Raw genomic sequence first — 18,850 nt, 5'->3', positions numbered from 1 at the left:
TTATTTTTGCTTCACTTTTCAAGCGCCTTGTTGTCATTTTGCCATCTGTGGACCAGCATGTCCAGTACAATATGGTGCATTCAGCGGAGACAGAGCCCTTTCTCTTGCTTCTCGCCCCAATTCAGCTCTTTCTTGTGCCTTTAAAGTGGGCTGTTGATGAGGTTAGCCTAATCAGATTAAGTCAACTCGCATTGGCCGCCGCAGTTTGTTTTCTTCCCAAAGGCGTCCTGACATCCCCTATACTTTTTTTTTTCCCCCTTCTTTATTCTCCTCTGTGCTGTTTTTTTCCATCCCTTTGAGCGTAGGGCCCAATGAACTCCTTTATACGGCGCAGTTCCCCAATGATATAGGTGATTTAGAATGGGTCACTAGACGGCAATGCCACGGGAAAGGCTTTTAAAGTTGTGCACTGACGCATCGGGACGTTTTCACTGGTGTCTCTGTGAGTGCCAGAGATTAGGTAAACACAAAGACCTAAATCGAATTTGGGGAAATTGCTGGGGACCCTTAATTTGATTCCCGGGCAAATCTGTGAGGGATGTGATTTCAAACTACAAGACTAATGCGATCTGCACTTTTATCCGGACTTTGGCACTACAGAAGGTTTTCATGGCCAGCTTGTTAAGTAGTTTTTAAGTGAAATTATTTAACTCTTTAGACTGTGCTCAATTATCGTCATGTCTAAAAAAGAGCCTGATTTGCAAATTTTGGGGAAACTAGTACAAACCATAGTATAGCAGAATATAACTAGTACAAGAAAGTTGTGTTTGCTAGAGATTTAAAATGACTTAGATAGAATATGATGTTGTACTTATCGGTAATAACTTCGACAATACTACTCCTATATTTACTCCAAGAAAAGAAATGAAAACATACTGCTTCAAACCTACTGTATTTGAACAACAGTATGCTTTGGTACTTTCTGAGTATACAGTTTTGATGATAAAACGGTTCAGCTACATGAATGGGATTGGGGACATCTTTACATATCAGTCATAAGAAGAGCATTAAAACCTCTTAAAGGTACTATACCGAGTTTAAAAATGTTAAAACTAAGTATTTTCCTCCCCGTACATGTTCCAGCCATGTCCTAATGTGTAGAATGAGCTCAGACCTGTTCACCACAACTGCCTCTAAAATCCTGCACTGTCACTCAAACAGTTGTCATGCACAAGCTTAATAAAGGTGCAGTTACACGTGTGACCTGAGGCGGCAGTAGTGAGTATAAAATGACCAACTTGCACCTAGTCCCTTTAACCCCCACCTGAACCGAGCTCTTTTTCAGTTTGGCTTTACCCAAATCGAAAAGCTTCATGAAAAAAGCGTCAAAGTAGCAACAAAAATGCGACACAAGAGCAACGAAAACGTCACAAAAAAGAAACAGAAAAGTGACAAAAAAGTGGGGGAAAAAAGACAACTATGAAACAAAAAAAGCCACAAAAGAGCAACAGAAAAATAATTAAAGGGGGGGTATTATGCAAAATCGACTTTTTCAAGCTTTCCATCATGTTATCATGTCATTCCCTCATTAAAAACATGCCTGAAGTGTTGCCTTGGCACATTCACGTAGTTTTGAGTAATCTGTAAAAACTCTGATGGCGGCCATTTTAGGGATAGGTTTGCCTGAGTCCTCCTAGGAACGCCCCCACCTCCTGGAGACGCCTCCGAGCTTTCGTCACCAGCCGAGTAACCAACCTCTGCTCCTCAGCAGAACCCCCTCCCCACTGATGCCACAGACAGAGTGTGGAGGGGACGTGTCGGAAAGGGTCAGAGGTTCTTAAAGAGACAGAGGCCTATTTCAAGACATTCGCTACAGCCATTTTGAGAGAGCAATTTTATACAAGGCAGTTATTCTAATTTACTGCAGTTACAGACCAACAGAAGATACCCCCTCTTTAAAAGTAATGTCAAAAAGGTTTGCGACTGCATGGCAACAGCGCAAGAAAAAGATGAGTTCAGATTAGTTTTGTCGGTCCTCGCTTTCAAATGAGGCGTTATACTGGCCTAGAGCCTGTAACCTTTTAGATTTGGGTAAAGCCAAACTGGAGAAAATGTCCTCGGTTCAGGTGGTGGTTAAGAGGTTAACCAAAAAATATTTTACAGTAAATATGTTACGACGAGTTCAGACATTGTGCGATCATAAAATCTTTGCTCTCTACAATAGACCTATAGGGCAAGATGAATGTTTGGAAATGTTCTTTCACAATGCCGCAGCCAGGTGATTAATGACCTGGCATCACAACCAACATAACCCTTTGAAAAGGTCTTAATGCAGGCGTCATCAAAGCCTCACAAAGAATAGACAGTTAAGTGGGATTGTCATTAAATTTGATTTGTTTTTCCCGACGCGCGTTAAGTATCACTCTCCACCTGAAACTGTAAAATCCCGTTGCTTTTCATCATCAGTGGCGCGCTGTAACTCAATTCTTTGGCTAATAACACGGCTGCAAAGACAAAGAGCACAATGAATATAGAGGAGGTCCTTTCAGATGACTTCAGTGCCCCCCCTTTCCCTCTACACTGGTCTGAATGGGTCTTGGTTTGGGAGGGGTGCTGGTGAAACAGTTGAAACTAATAGATCTGAGAGACTGTCTACATAATTACATTACAGAGACTGACCATGCCGGCCTCGCGGCACACCACAGCACTTCATTTATATCATGGCCGCACAGAGGAATGCACAGTGACAGATATGAGCCCCTCGCGCTCACGGGACAACCCCCCGGTCCCACCGCAGGCTGGCCACATCTGAAAACAGAGGGTGGTCACTACAAGACAAAAGATCAAACGTGCAGGAATGTGAAATTGACTTAGCGCTGAAGAGCAGCTCCATGAATCTATCAGAGTAACTTTGATTTCTGTTTGTAACTTACGGCCAGGATTGTTCCACGTCTGGCACGTGAGGCAATGAAGTCACTAAGCAATGAAGTCAAAAGGCATAAGGAGGTCTCAAAAACACTTTTAAATGGATGATTTGGCCCAAAAGCATTGCGGTATTTTAAAGCATGTGCGAGTTTTCAGTTGTGTGATTTGCCACTACATTACAGCCAACACTAATAATGTTGTTAGTGTCATACTGCCTTTACAAATGATGTAAACAGTGATGGAGTCAGAACCAAAAGTGGGTTGTGGTCTTTATTTACTCTATTTTTGTGCATGTTTTTATTAGATGTGGGGGAAACCGGCGTACCTGGAGGAAACATACGTAGACATGGGGAAAGTCCACACAGAAAGGAACCGGGAATCAAACTTCAGGCTTTCTAGTTGTGAGTTAAAAGCACTAACCACAATTACAGTTGAGCTGAATTGAGTCGCGCTTTGGGGACCACAGCTTGTCATAGCTGGTTGAAGGTGGGCCCCAAAGCAACACCAGTTGAGAACCATGTTATAACGCTACTATTAGTACTACTATGGCCTGCGCATTATAATTAGTGCCTTTATATTGGCCTGTCATAATAGCAAACTAGAAGCTGATATATTTAGGCAGGAAAATATCACGATAAATGATATTTTTGACTAAAGATACTGTCAACTCTAAGGCATGGAAAGGAAAGTAATCAATAATCACATATGTAAAAGCTGCAATAAACATAAAATATAATGTAATCCAAGTTGCTTCAGTTACTAAATGTACAGCCGATAAATATTGAGCCCAAATATTTATCGTTTATCTGTTATTTATTTAACAAGAAGTTGATATACGCTGCAAAAAGTAATTAACCAGACAGTATAAACATCTCAATTTGAGCATAATAATCACATTTTTTGTTGTTTTGACTAGTTAAGAAGTTCTTGGGCATTTGTCCTAGATTATTTCACTTGTTCTGAGATGTTTCTGACTCATTTCAATACATTTCCTCCTTATTTCAGGTAATTTTCTTTGCCAATGGGGTAAGAAAATTGTTCTTATCTCATTGGCAATGTTACTTTCTTATTTCAAGCGAGATTTACATTAGAACTGGTCTGAAATGTCCTCAAACAAGCAAAGTAAACTTGGTCCGATCAGGAAAAGTGTCTAAATGAGTGAAAACCGCTCAAAACAAGATACATTTCCTCAATTCAAGTCATTTAAGCCAATGCTTGATATTTACTTTTTGCAGTGTAGGTATTATCGTGACAGCTCTGTCTTAATACTAAACATTTTATTCTGGTATGGTCTGGTAAAAAACAAAGAAAGACCTTTACAAAAACACTGCGGCACTTTAAATGCATGTCCATAGGCATCTTTTAATGTGTTATAGTCGACATGTTTTCTGTTGTTGTGTGACTTTGACATATATGTGAAAAAATAATTTCCTATATTGTTTGTGTACGGGACACATACCACTATCTCGCACAACCTGTCACCTCGAAGGTCTGAGCTCATCGGGCATTGATTTAGAACTTACCGCATCCATTACTTTTCAAACAAGCGCCATCCTGACACTCACAAATCGGCTCTTGTCCTTCCTGACTCCTGCATTTTGTTTGTGAAATGTTGGCGTCATTGTAAATAATCAACTTCTCCAACCGAAAAACCAGGCAGAAAATCAGCCTCTTTCCTCCTTTTGGCTTAAATTGAGCTTGTGTCTAATCCATTGCAAACAGCACTTTAGAAGCAGACATGTTTTTTCACACGCTGCGGCGAGTGCTCTTGAATTAAACCTAAACGTGAACACAAGGCTGAGAAAGGAGCAATTGACGCTTCTTTAACAATCGTGAAGCAGGTTTGATGGATCAGGACTGTCCCAGATCTTTTCGAATTAGCTAAATTTAGACTGATGTGTCTCAATTTGGCCAAAAGCGACACAAAAGTCAGCCTCTGTGTCTGGAGACCATGTGGAAAATTCTCCAAACTAATAGAACACAAAAGCCACACATTTGTGATGTGTCTCCTTGATAGGCATATTTAATAGTACCATTGATCCCATTCTTTGCTCGAGAAATGCACTGCTTTTTGGGATTTCGGCACAAAAAAATGACTGCTTTTATGGAAGGCCCAAAATCAATGCAAATTAATCCTTTCTTCGTTTTCCAGTGAAGAATAGGCATCTTGGCACTTTTGTTTGGGGCCCGCGAGCTAAACAAAATCATAAGAAAAGGTGGAGAATGCGGCGGTTTATTGGCCGGTGGAAGAGCGGGATGACCCTGTTCAGGCATTGACAAAGAGGCCATTATGGCATTGGCGTGAACTCATGAAGAAGCCTGAGTGACCAGCACCGCGGGAGACCCAACACGCGCAACGCCACTAAAACTAACTCCCTTTTTCAGTGCGTTAAAGGAGGTTAGGGAGCCCAGAGCTGTAATCTGCCCCATTCACACAGCTCATTCCCAGGATGAGCCGGCTCTGGCAGATGGCCAACCACCGACTGGAGCAGATAATGGACTTTAATACACCGCCGTGGCTCAGAAGTTCAAATACTATAGGGTTATGAATACAGATCAGAGGGTTAAAAGTGTGATAAAAAGCCCTATAAGTTTTGAGCAGCGCCTTGTTAATGACTTGTTTCAGAGAGATATATGGGAGCGATTACTTTTTATATACAGGTATAAGTTGTGTTGCCAAGACGGTAATAACATTTTCTTCTACACGCTTCTGTACAAATGTTGGAAAATTTCAAAAAGGCTGTAGAGAGACAGGAGCTCCAGATCCATAACTTGCAGACCTACAACTGTGGTTCAAGAACTATGACATATAAATAACTCACTTCACAATTTATGCTAAATGTAAGTTATATGTGGAAGGAGGTGAAAGGAGGATTGTTTGTAGACTGAAACTGTAAACAGGTGTACGTTTACTATACAATAAACATGCTCTGTCAAGCAGATACTTGGAGCTATGTTGTCAGAGCCTTTGTGCCTCTTGTAGGGCAAACAGGTCCCTGGTAACATGTCAGAAGCCCCACATGAAGAGAGACCAACAGGGACAATGGACAACGGATGAGCAGAGGAAGATGGATGGAAATGGATAGACACAATAATGACAAAGTGTGACCAAGCTAATGTAACTAATGTAAATATCTGAAGTGTAGCAGCAGGCCAAACAGAATTGCCCTGGCCACAGTCAGCCGCTGTCATAGAGCGTGAAAGCAGGTGAATGTGTGTAGTATCAGCGCTGGGATCAGATAGGCTAATGAGGCCAAGTTTACAACATGTTTGTGGTTATCTTGATCGTCATCCCGTGATCAAAGACAAGCCTCAACCCCAAACACGGCCACCCTTCCTACTGCCTCTGATGTGGAGTCTGCAGTTTCTACTATTGCCTTTATACGTTTTATTTTGGGCCAAACATTGCAGAGGAGACTATTTGCGTCTTTGAAAACATTGTGTATCAATCACTTCAAAAGGCGTAGGAAACAAAAGCAGGGGCTGGCAGCATCTGACAAACACTGCCATTAGTCACTGCATTGTACATGAAGGAGGCTCTGTTTACATGCGCATATCTGACACTATACCTACCGCCTGGCTATTCATCCCGCGGCTACACAAGTGGACTACTGTGTCATTACAATAAACACAGTATCAAAGACACATACGCCATGTGGCACAACCTTTCTCCTTACTCCATCTTCCCACACTCACAGCCATTTATAAGCCCAAGAACAGTGAAATTTAGCCTCTATATGGGTTTCCCTTTGCCTTGTCCCAGCCCCACCATGCCCCCTGCCTGGTCCTGACCCAGCCGGCAGACCCTCTGTGCCCCCACCGTGGCCCCCTCCAACCCTGGGAAGAAGAGGCCCAATGCTGGAGCCGCGGCTGTGGCTCATTAGCAGCGCCCACCTGGAGGCTTGCGGGAGACTATAGGCCACGGGGACAGAGCGACAGTCCAGGGCCCCGGGACCTTGATCTGCGGTGGGTGACTGGGTCATAGAGACAGAGGACAAGGCAGTGGTCACACCGCAGGCAAATATTCAAACATTGAAATACTTTCAATAAACTGTAAAACATGACTTGATCAGGCCTCTGTTGTCCCACAATGAACCTCTGTAGATCAAACTGGAGCTCAGCAAACAAGTTCCTGAGCGTCTGTGCTGATGACATCACTGCTGAGCAAACAGAGGACAAAACAATTATGGAAAGGTTGGTAAGTTTTAGCCACTTTATGCAAATTATGCAAATTAGACTCTTATCAGGACTGAGATCAAAACCGACAGACAGAGAGGAATAATACACCGGCTGTAGGCAGGCTGCTTGTGAAGCAGAATTCACCAAGAGCTGGGTTGTTTTGTTGGCTAAGACCATTGTGAGACTGGTTAATTTTACAGTATAATGATGAGATCGTGCAGTTGTAGTACAAGGGAAGCATGTTGTAGTTTTTTTGACATTACTCTCAAACTTGCAGTATGTTCCATTTTCAATATTATTAAATGTAAAATTGTGTCCTTACAAAAAGGACCCGTTAAATACTGCATTTAAAATAGTGTTGTTGTATTTTTCAGTTTGCAGCAGTGCAATGTTTTCCATTATTCATGTTCTGTATTATTAAAGGGGTGATTTATTATTTTTGCTTTTCTTTAATAATGGCACTGTGTGTGGAATCTGTTGTTTGGTATTTGTGTGATGCAGGGTTTGCAGAGGCGTATCTCAGCCTCAGGGGTCATAGGTCTGGTGCCACTGCGGTCCCATATGATAAACACAGGGGGTGCCTCCCGACAGATTCCACAGGCCGGACCCAGGATCCACGTTCTTATTAAACACCTCTGTATCTACACAACAGCCTTTACAGAGGAATTCACATCTCACAGTGTTAAAACTTCCATGTGAAGTCATTTTTTTGTTTTTTACACATTTTAGTACTTGTCTGGTCCCTAGCTCCTGCGTTGTTTTGTCAACAAAATATAATTCATGAAAAAGAACATGACAAGTTTTCACCAACAATTATCCATTAGATGTATTTGCTCAGGCACAAAGAGGCCTTCAATGTAGAGAAACAGCACTTAAGTTCTATACATTTGCTTAATTCAAAATATATTTGTTCTTGTCAAGATTGAATTTTGTTCTTTTGCGATATTTGAAATATATTGTATTAACCTCTTACCACCCGCCAAAACCAAATGCATTCTCTCCTCTTGCCATTGTCGTCACTTTTTATTTCCTTTTTATTTTTATTTCCTTTTTATTTTATGTGTTTTTGTCACTTTTTTATGTCACTTTTTTCTGGATTTTGGTCACTTTTTTTCTGGATTATTGCCACTTTTTTGTTGGATTATTGTCACTTTTTTGTTGCTGTTTTGTCACATCTTTTACTGCTCTTTTGTCACTTTTTTGCTGGATTTTTGTCACTTTTTTGCTGAATTTTGTCACTTTTTTGCTGGATTTTTGTCACTTTTTTGCTGGATTTTTGTCACTTTTTTGCTGGATTTTTGTCATTTTTGTCAATTTACGTCCTCATTTTCTTCTCGTTTTTTGTCGCTATTTTAAAGAAGCTTTTAGATTTGGAGAATTTGGAGAACAGGAGAAAACATGTTCAGGTGGGAGTTAAGAGGTTAACACTTCAGGAGGCCAATACTTGTTTCTTCAACTAATTTGATATGATTTATATCTGATGACTAGGCTGTTAATTCATCCACCACCGTTTTAAGACACTTACAAGCAACTTCCAAATTACTGCTATAGCCACATTAACCTATTATATGCTGTTTTCCTGAAAGCTTTGATGTAATTTATTTCTTCTTTCTCTGGCGCAGGAACATCATCTACTTTATTGACCCTTCAGATCCCGAGCTGCATTGTGTGAACTAAGGTGGACATCAAGGACCGCAGTGATATTCAAAGCTCTGCACCTGCGTCACATCAAGGGCTACACCCAGTCCACCTTTTAGCTTTCCGCGTTTAACTTGTGATTTAGTATAACTTTGAAAGCAGACTCCTCAACACCCATGCGCTTGATTTATCACATCAAAGTGAATGGGTTCAGACAATGGATTGGTCATGATGACTGGTAAATCTCAGTCACGGACCACCAATTCAAGCACAATTAGCATTAGTTAGACTCTCCAGGCTTTTTTGGCCCTTAAGGGGGATGAAACCGTGACCTGCTGACTAAGCACATTCCACCTGCATCCCTCCGGTTCAAAGCCTTCCTGTGCTGCTGGGATCCCCTTCCGCAAGTCCGCACCTCACCGCATCTGTCCACTCCTCCAAACCTCTCCGGCCCCGGGGCACCCCATCCGTCCCTGACCCAGCCTTCTACTCGGTGGGTGACCTGGTGCTCTGTCATCACCGGAACATCCCACTCTCTCACATCACTGGCTGGGGTGCGATACCTGCCAGCCAAGTGCCCTCAGGTGATGTTTGAATGGGCTCCGCTGGAGAACAGAGAGGGGCAGTGAGCGGAGGAGTATATGGCTGTTGGCAGGATGAATTCCCTCACTGTCTCACAGGGCTGCAGGGTGATCGCCATGTCACGCTCCTCTTTACTAGATTAAGTCTAATAATCGGCCAGTAACGAGACTTTAAATCAAGACCAGGCCCGGGGGATCACTTACACACAGACACACTGTTTGCCCCTTAACATTTTAGTTTATGGCCACAAGTAAGAGTTAATGTTGCTCGTAGATTTTCTCCTTCAAAATGATTGCGATCTTGTATTGCATCAATGGTTTCCAATGATGCAATAGCTGTTCTAATGTAATAAAGTATATATAGAGACGCAATTATTTATATACTTGTATAATCTGCCGTGGCAATGCACAAAATAGGGCTAACGTTGCTGAATCTCCACTTGCTACCCCTTTTTTACTGCTTTTTCAATTAAATGAAAAAGAAATAAACAATAGTCACATCCCATTATGATAAAAAGGAAATATAAATGTTGAAAACTCACATTTATTTTTGTTCTCCAAAGGTGCAAATCAGAAAAAACGGAAACAAGACTTTGAGCGTCTAATATATCAAAACTTCCTTCCCCTTTAATGAAAAAATGAAATATGTTAGACTGTCAGTTAGATTTCATTACAGACCTAAGGGCATGAGACTGGTTAGGAGACCGGAGCGCCCCAGGTGTCTCAGGGAAAAAATGTTTCCTCATAACACCCAGTGCAGGACTCCCACTGCACTGTTGATGAGGCAGATGCCTTCAGTGCACAGCCCTGCCGTCTGCTGCCCTCCAGTCACTCCTTGGTCACTGTAACTCACTGGGGGCTCATGGCTCTCCTCTAAGGTCTAATTTAATCTGGAGCTGAGGCGACCGGGGCAGGAAGGAACCCCAGTGATGGAAGATATTAAATTCTGGGGTGTAATTTGAGCAGAAAAAAAGTTAGGATCTTTGTCAAAAATAGCTCTGTAATGAGTGCCTATCTGTCTGTGAAGCTATTTTGGGAAACAAAAACAGATTGTTGAATATTGGCTGGCTCTGCTGGATGATTGTGAAGCTGAGCTCGAAATAAAAACACTCTTCTTTCTTAAGACATTTCATTCTGCTACCATGATGTGGCGAGAGCTGACCCTGAGTATCATTACCTGATACTAGGATAATCAACAGTAATTTTTACCTTGTACAAAAGACATTAACTTGAATTTGTGGTTATATTGTGAAATCTTTTTTTTTTTTAAATCTTCACACATTTAATTATTTTGGATCTAGTTTAAATATCAGATCAAAACAAAGCCTGACGACCTGTCAGCCCGCTCCAGCGGTGAACAATAGAATTCCTTTTTGGAGACGTCCACAAGCACCTGATGGAGACGGGACCAGAGCAGAGCAGAGCGGCCCTGTCTCTTTAACCTTATGGCAGACGGCCGACTGAAATGCCAGGAATGCTAGACTGCTGCTCGATAGGAGAGCATGTTCCTCTTATTGGCCACTGGTGAGCAAAGCTGCAGGGACAATGTCCACCGCGGCTCTCACACAATAGGAACAAGACATTTATGACTTTTTGGCCACAGGAAGAAGATGAAGGCTCAGTTACGGGACACTCTCACAGCCACACTTTCAGTCAGGCAGAGACAGCACCATTCCTGTGCTGAGAGCCAGAGAAAGGCTCTGTCCCATTGGCGGTGATTTAAACAGACTGTTATTACCTTTCCCAGACAGTGTCTGTCCCCTGGTATTTCACCCTGATGATATTTCTCTTTATTACTTACTCCACTTCGAAGCAGACTAGTGCCACCTAAATGTGGACCAGCAGTTCACTGAAATTTAAAAATGACTACAAACATGAACACTGAAACCCCAGGCAACACAAGAACAAAACATTTATCACATACACATTTGGGGTGCAGTGGTTAGCACTAAACATGTCCCACCTAGCCTTTGTGTGTGGAGTTTTACTCTCCACATCTCTGCAAAAGTTTCAAATGGGGGCCACTACAATACGTAATAAACACTATAGGGATTCTGAAATCTCTTCAAATCATGGAAAGAGTAATACAAACCGCAATTTAATTGTGGAAATATACATTGTGCAAAATGAAGCATACAAAAGATTACATATTGACCGTGAGACAATTCCCAGTTGGTTGTGAGAAATTATGTTGATAGTCAGGCCTATGATCAGTGCTAGAATCAAAAGACGTTTATAATAAAATACTGTATATTGATAATAAATATATGAAATGAAGCAAAACTACAAACTTTATAATTGAAATAGTGGTTTTATTTAGGTCGTTGTGGCTTGTTGAAATAGCTGAAGGTGGATTCCTCAGTTGAGAAACACTGAACTCAATCGTAGCACATCAAACCCTCAAGCTATTACTGACCCCTACTGGAGGAATGCACAAACACTCAGTATAGGAGCAGGCGCATAATGGTCCATTATAAACCATAACAACAAGTTGAATATTTACCAGTCGCAAAAATACATAATGTATCATATGGTAATTCTTAGTTTATGGTCAATTTTTACTGCTCACGAATACGCATTGAACGCAAAAGCCTCATTCAAAGTAATCGTGTGTGAATATCTTGTCTACTAAGAGATCATGTTGCTCATTACACATTCATATCTCCAATTAGAACGTAGGAGCGCCACGATCCTTTGAGGCGTCTTCCACTTCTTCACTGATATCTATTGTGCTTTTGAAAGTTGTCCAGGGACTATTTAAACTGCATAGCCTATACATTTGCCCAATTAGAAGCACCTCGCATTCTAAGGTCGAGTTTCTTCAAGACGAGGGAGCTCTTTATGAAGTGGGCCCCGCTCTGTTGTTCCCAGGGGAAGTTTACCCACATCTGTCTCAGGCACTAACCCCTGGAAGAGAACAGGTCAGTGCCAAGGGCAAGGGGTCAGCACTCGCCTCATTGTGAGCTAAAAACCAACATGAACCCCAATGTAAAGGCAGCGGTCAGCGGGACATAGTGCCCGGTTGGTTTTAAGGGCCATAGACGTGTGAACTGAGCAGGAGCTGGGGCTTTGAGGTGGCTCATGGGCGGAAGCGTTTGAAAGGGACCCTTCAGGTTGCTTCATTAAGAAAAAGGACAAATAGCTGTAGAAGTTTGTCGGCCTCAATGGCAAATAGAAAACAAAGATGGTTGGAGAATTCGCAGGTGTGTTGGGATGCGTGTGAAGCGAGCCGGGGGAACACACCCATGACTGGAGGTTATGTGGCACTCAAGAAGGAGGTCTGGTGAGAACAGATCTAGTTAAGAGCATCAACAGAGGGGCTGACAAAACAGGCGGTCAGGTCGGGCCATGCTAACTGTGGTCACCCAGCGGCATTCAGGCAAATGGTTTCCAAAAAACAGCACTCCTGCGTCTTTCCCCCCTTTCTTCTGCTCGCTCTCTTTCTGTCTTATCAGCAAGCCACCAACCATAATTGACCTGATTCCCAGATTTCTGCCGCGCTGACCACCCTTGCCGCTGCATAAAAGTTGGCAGCTTAGGTGGCAGAGGCTGTGCGGCGCCTAAAAAAGGAGGTATTCTTCTAATGTCTTAAAGAGAAAAAGGGGAAATCAGCATAATGACTCCCCTGCCACACATTCTCTCACTCCTCCACTACGCTGGACCTCCTCCCTCTTCCCAAAAAAGGTCTGCATCCAAATCTTGATTAACCTCCTCGCTCACTCCCCCTTCCCCACCCACTCACATTCACACATCGGGGCCCCCTGACAGATGGGGAGAGCGGCTTTGGGGGGGTTCCTTAAGAACAAATGGCACCCTGGTTCACTGTGGTGTTGTCAGGGGCTGAATTGATCCCCGGGACTACAGAGGCTTCTCTCTGCCAGTGTGTCATAATGGCAACAAGTGTTGGGAGCTGGGAGCAAGCTTGTACAGGCATGGGACCCATAGCTCATGAATGATAGCTTAGCAAATGGCCCTCCTTTCACCGGCATTCATTGTAGGACCATCTCTCGTCCTCTTTCATAGGCTACTCAAAAACCTGGCCCGGCTTTGTTTCGTTTTATTGGGTTTGATTGGTTTGCGATTCTGAAACGTGTCGGGTTTTGTGCCATTTTGTATTTGTGAACTTTGTCGCTGGATGTTTAGAGAATGGGATTGGGGAGGGGTGCATTTTTGTACATTTTTGCTTGTTAAATTGAGTGGTCTCACGGTATGGTCGGTCGAATGATGTAAAGCTATCTGTCATTGGCTAAAGCCAGTGAATGTGGTTCAGTTTTATATGAAAGGCACTTCCTGGGAGGTCGGGATGTTTTTCACTCGTGAGATAAACAACATGTGCACAATTTTCACTGCCCGCAATAAATTTTACAACATACCTTCAAGGCCTATGTTCAGTATAAAAGCAACAAGTGGCCAACACAGACGAAATTCCCACATTTTCTAAAACACAAAGCAATGGTTTCTTGTGTTTGGTATAAAGGGACAAAGTTCAAAAGGTAAAAGTTATTCCACTACTGCTGCTTTTCCTCCTTTTCGCTGTAAGACTTGTCCTTGAAGACCTCACACCATACATTTAGGGCAGCACACTTTCACACGTAATTTCAATTTTGTAATTTTGTTTCGGATTGCGATTAGATTTGCAATTTGTGTTTTAAAATATGTATTTAATTGGTTGTGCAAATTTTAAACACTTTCTATTAACATTTGAGAGAAGACTAAAAATACTTAAGTTTAATGAATATTACTGTTTTAGTCGGAGTGAAATTATGGAATGACCTTAGTGATAAACTTAAATTAATAAATCCTCTGTCAAAATTTAAAAAAGCAATGAAATGGGATATAATTAATTATCATGTTATTAATTACATGTGTTATTAGGTTCATTTTGCTATTTTATGAATATGTAATGAATTTGTCAAATTGAGAATTGCATAACAGTTATACTGTAATAGAATGTGTTTCTTGACATAGTAAAAGCCCAACCTTTTTTTGGTTGTAATGATTTGGGTCTTATGTGTAGAGTGATGCTTTGAATGTGAGCAACCAAAAAAAAAAAATCATTCATTTCATTACAATATATTGTTTTGTTCATCTTTTTTGTTGTTGTTAAGGATGCATTTTATTCCCTAACAATTACAGTCTCAAACTCAAACACAAACTACATTTTTACTTCAATCCAGCTCAATTCCTTCCAGTTGTTGTGTAAAATGCACAAGTCCATCACACGGGTTTAAGATGAGCTGGTTGGGGACTGCCATAAAAACCTAATGCCCTTATTAGGGAGACAATCAGATCAATAGTTTGTGGGCAAAGAAATCCAGCAAGGACAATTATCACATTATATATTATTTAATAACTGATGATAACACACAGAAACTTACAAATGGTCCACAGTCTATATTTCCCTTTTATACAAACTTTTCATAATAAACAAAAGGAAGGACGTTGCTAATTTGATCATCATATCATAATATCTTCCTATCTCTTACAAAAGACTTCCTTTGACTGTATTTCAGTCCTTGTTCTCTGGTTGTATATTTGCTAATATCAGCTCATATATCAGCATAATGAGCTTCTGTCCCTTCCTGCAGATAAAGCCATGCCCAGAGTCCGCTGTGACCCTTGGCTTGACCTCAGGGAGCAGTTTACAGGCCACAAACAATCGTCCTATTGGTAAGTAACAGCAGTGTCTTCCCTGCAGCCTCACTCCATCACTGTCACTTCTTCTGCACGTGGTTAATGTTTCACTACGCCACGATTTCTGGACTACAACACTGGAGCAGAGAGGAGCACGTGAGGTTTGGTAAATCACAAAGGCACAACAGAGGCCTGATCGATGGATTGGTAAACAAACCGGACCTCCTGAAGCAGTAGCAGCAAAGACGGAGTGAGGGACGAAACTTCTTATCTAACCCCAACTGACATCTCCATCCATCAGAGCTCATTACAGGGTATCAGGAGGTGTTGACAGGGGCCCACTACCTGCCTCCTATCAAATCTCACATTAGCACTTAAGATAGTCGAGTGAAGCATGAAGAATTTTAAAAGGAAACCATCTTGAATTTTGTACAAAGCATCAATCCTTCAAATAAAAATGATGACAGGTGACATGATCAGTAGTCTGAGCTTTTAATCTGTCTCCTTCAGTGTGAAGTAATGTAGGTGAAATAAAGATGATGAAAGCATTTGTAACTATATTTCCCATGTTTGCCATAGTGTGCCAAAAAAGTGACCTCTTTTGGACTTTCAGTTTTATTTAATAAAATAAAATAAAATAAAATAAAATAAAATAAAATAAAATAAAATAAAATAAAATAAAATAAAATAAAATAAAATAAAATAAAATAAAATAAAATAAAATAAAATAAAATAAAATAAATAAATAAATAAATAAATAAATAAATAAATAAATCAATCAATCAATCAATCAATCAATCAATCAATCAATCAATCAATCAATCAATCAATCAATCAATCAATCAATCAATCAATAAATAAATAAATAAATAAATAAATAAATAAATAAATAAATAAATAAATAAATAAATAAATAAATAAATAAATAAATAAAATAAAATAAAATATGTATTTTGAGATATCAATTTCATTATGTGTACTGGCGCAGATGTGTGCAGCCGCACTTCTGTCAGTCTACCCCATATACTGTCAATGGTCTACCCCAAGGGCAGCTGTGACAACTCATTCTGGAGAGAATTAATAAAATACCATGTGTGAAGCACTTTGGGTGACTTCTGTTATGTGAAAAGCGTCATACAAATTCCCTTCCAAACATCCCCTTCTCTCTTTCACTACTTAGTTCTGAGATAAAGTAAGTTTTCTTTCTTATTAGCTGGTTTAGAGACTAAAACAGGCCTGCGTGTGGCACAAGCAGAGACAAGAAAATCCTTAAGATTACATTTGTGAAACGACCTATTTAAATCTAATGTGCATGGTCTCTCCTCAGTTTGCATATGGAATGTCTATTCATCTAAATGCAAATAAAGTTTGGGATTTGACCTGTGGTAATATACTAAAAAACATCAAACAGATTAAGAGGCCACCACACCCATGAGCAGAAGTCTCACCGGAGATGAGACGTCTCATGCATATCTAGGTTTTTTTTTTTACTGAGAAACTCACTGGTCTTTGTGTACTTTGTTCTGCATAGCAATAGCAGTTCTGCCATGAGCGTGAATCGTCAAGGTGAAGGGTGTGTATTGTTGCAGAGGCAGGGTCTGCATATTAAGAAAACACGGAGGGAGAACAGGCAACTGAAAGGGCCTTTGAATGAGAATCAATTAATTTTCATTTACCTCCATTAGCACTGGGCAGGGATTTGCATCTGTGAACCTATTGCCAAACTGGCAGCGGCCCTTTTAGGCGAGGGACACATTAGGGTAATGATGGGGGGCAGAGGGAAAGACAAAGAGCGGTGTGTGTGGGAGGCGATGCCCGGCCGTCCTCTCTGCTCATTAGCACCACAGTGGCCCACACCACTGTCCCACTCAGGCCGCACAGTAAGACCATTAGCCACTGCTTCTGGGGAAAAAAAGGAAAAGAAAAACACCAAGCAAAATGGAGGTTTTAGGTTTTGAAAATTTTGGGACAGAAATTTCGATTTTTATTTAATATTAGAACAAATAAAAACATGGAAAAAGTTCACATGAAATAAAGAATATAACCAAGAAATGGATGATCTGAAAGAACTGTTATGTTAATGCAACCCTGTCTAGTTTGCATCTCATTTACACTTAAAGGCATAACCAGCTAATATTTAAGAGTCCGCATCTCAATTTACATGTGTGAAGTCTGCATGGGATTAACATTATCTGGTGGAATAATGTTTGTTTTTCATGTAGCATAAAAATTGAGGAGAAAATATAAGTGGGAAAAGAGTTTAAATTTAGACACATTGTTAGCAAAGAGGGAAGCACATTTTTTTCCGGATAATTTTCTGAATGCAAGTCCAAAACCATTATGGTGTTGGAGTTTAGGACATGTGACGTGAACACTGTGGGGTACAATGGAGGTCTCAAAGCAGAGACATAAAACTGTCTTTGATTTGTGTCCACCTACTGTATCACACAACCAACTAAGCAAAGTTTCCGAGTTACTGGTCGAGTGTCAAATGAAATCAGGATTAGTCCAAAGACCTGCAGCCGCGGTGTTGCAGCACTACGCCGCTCAGCCACGTGTTGGGAGGGACCCAGACAGTATGAAATGGAGCGGAAGGTATGAGCAAAGAAGAGGCTGAAAAGACCAACGGGCGCAGCAGCAGACAGGGGTGCAGATGTGACATTACACTGACAAAGGGAGCAGCAGGACTAAAAGTGTGCAGACATGGCATCTCAGTGAAAGCTGTGGCCCAGCTGTTTGGGTCACCTGTCTATTAAAAGGGAGCATAATTCTTAGTGGCTTCGAGAAAGAGACAGATTTATTGGGGCTACAAGTAGGAGGTCCTGAAGTGGTTTGATTATTAGACTGAGGTTGTAAATCACTTTCAATGCCCATTGGAAGCTGGGATGCATCTTGGCACACAAGTTACATTATTGGCAAAGTGTTTGTCATGAGAAAGAAAATGCAAGAGTTGTATGTTTTGGAGGAAGTCCCATCTGGGAGGTTTTGTGTTATTTAAGGCCACATGGGGAGGGCCTTACATTTAGGGCTAGACAGATATTGAAGTGACCTCCAGCCCTTTCATGTACTCCGGCAGTTCCCCTTTAAAACAAAGCAGACTCGACAAGAGGAGAGAGGAGAAATCAGATGGCTTAATTGTTCCATGACAATTAGACCATCACTCAACACTACACTGAGCAGCTCTGCAAAAGTGGCAAAGGGATGAGGCGGCACAAGAAAGGGATGAAAGCAGAGGGCACTAAAACACCCACTGAGTGAGAGAGCCCAGCTATTGAGGCCGACAGCCCAAAAGAAGCAGAGAGCAGTTTACAATACTGTACAATGCTGTTCTGCACCATTAAGTGGCATGGAGGGCAGGGCCAGGACAATAGCCCTCTGTCCCAAAGGAGAGGGCCAGAAAGTTCTTCTTTTAGCCCATATGTTTGTGGCTCCTGCACAGGATGTTGCACTGACCGTGCCGCATGCTCAGCATCTGGACACATGCGGTCCACAGCCACCCCTCAGTGACCACAGGCCCAGCCAAGAGGGGGCTGGGTCTCCACGGTAACACTCACATGATAGGCAAGGATTCAGGCAAGCACTTGAAAGATTAAAGAAAGGAAGTACTTGTAAAATCACAATTTTGTTGGATTTAAAGTCAAAGTGAAGAGTGGGAAAAGTGGCTTGAAGTTTCTGGAATTCAACTTCAAAAATAAGAGTTAATAAACAGGACAGGGATATTTTGTAAAACTTATCGTAAAATGAGAAGTACTTTTGATTTTGTAACTTGCACTGCAAACACATTACATTTACAACAGTACATCTACCAAAAGACACATGGTTGTAAATCTTATCAAGCTTTGTGCAAATAGATCTGCCTATACTTACTTACATACAACATTTAGCTCCAATGACTTGGGTCTTGTTTGGACCAATGACAAAGAGCTGTCATGAAGATGGATTGTGAAGCTGTA

This window comes from Gobius niger, assembly GCF_951799975.1.
Source record: "Gobius niger genome assembly, chromosome: 6".
In the NCBI taxonomy this organism is placed as follows: Eukaryota; Metazoa; Chordata; class Actinopteri; order Gobiiformes; family Gobiidae; genus Gobius; species Gobius niger.
This window is presented reverse-complemented; position numbering follows the sequence as displayed.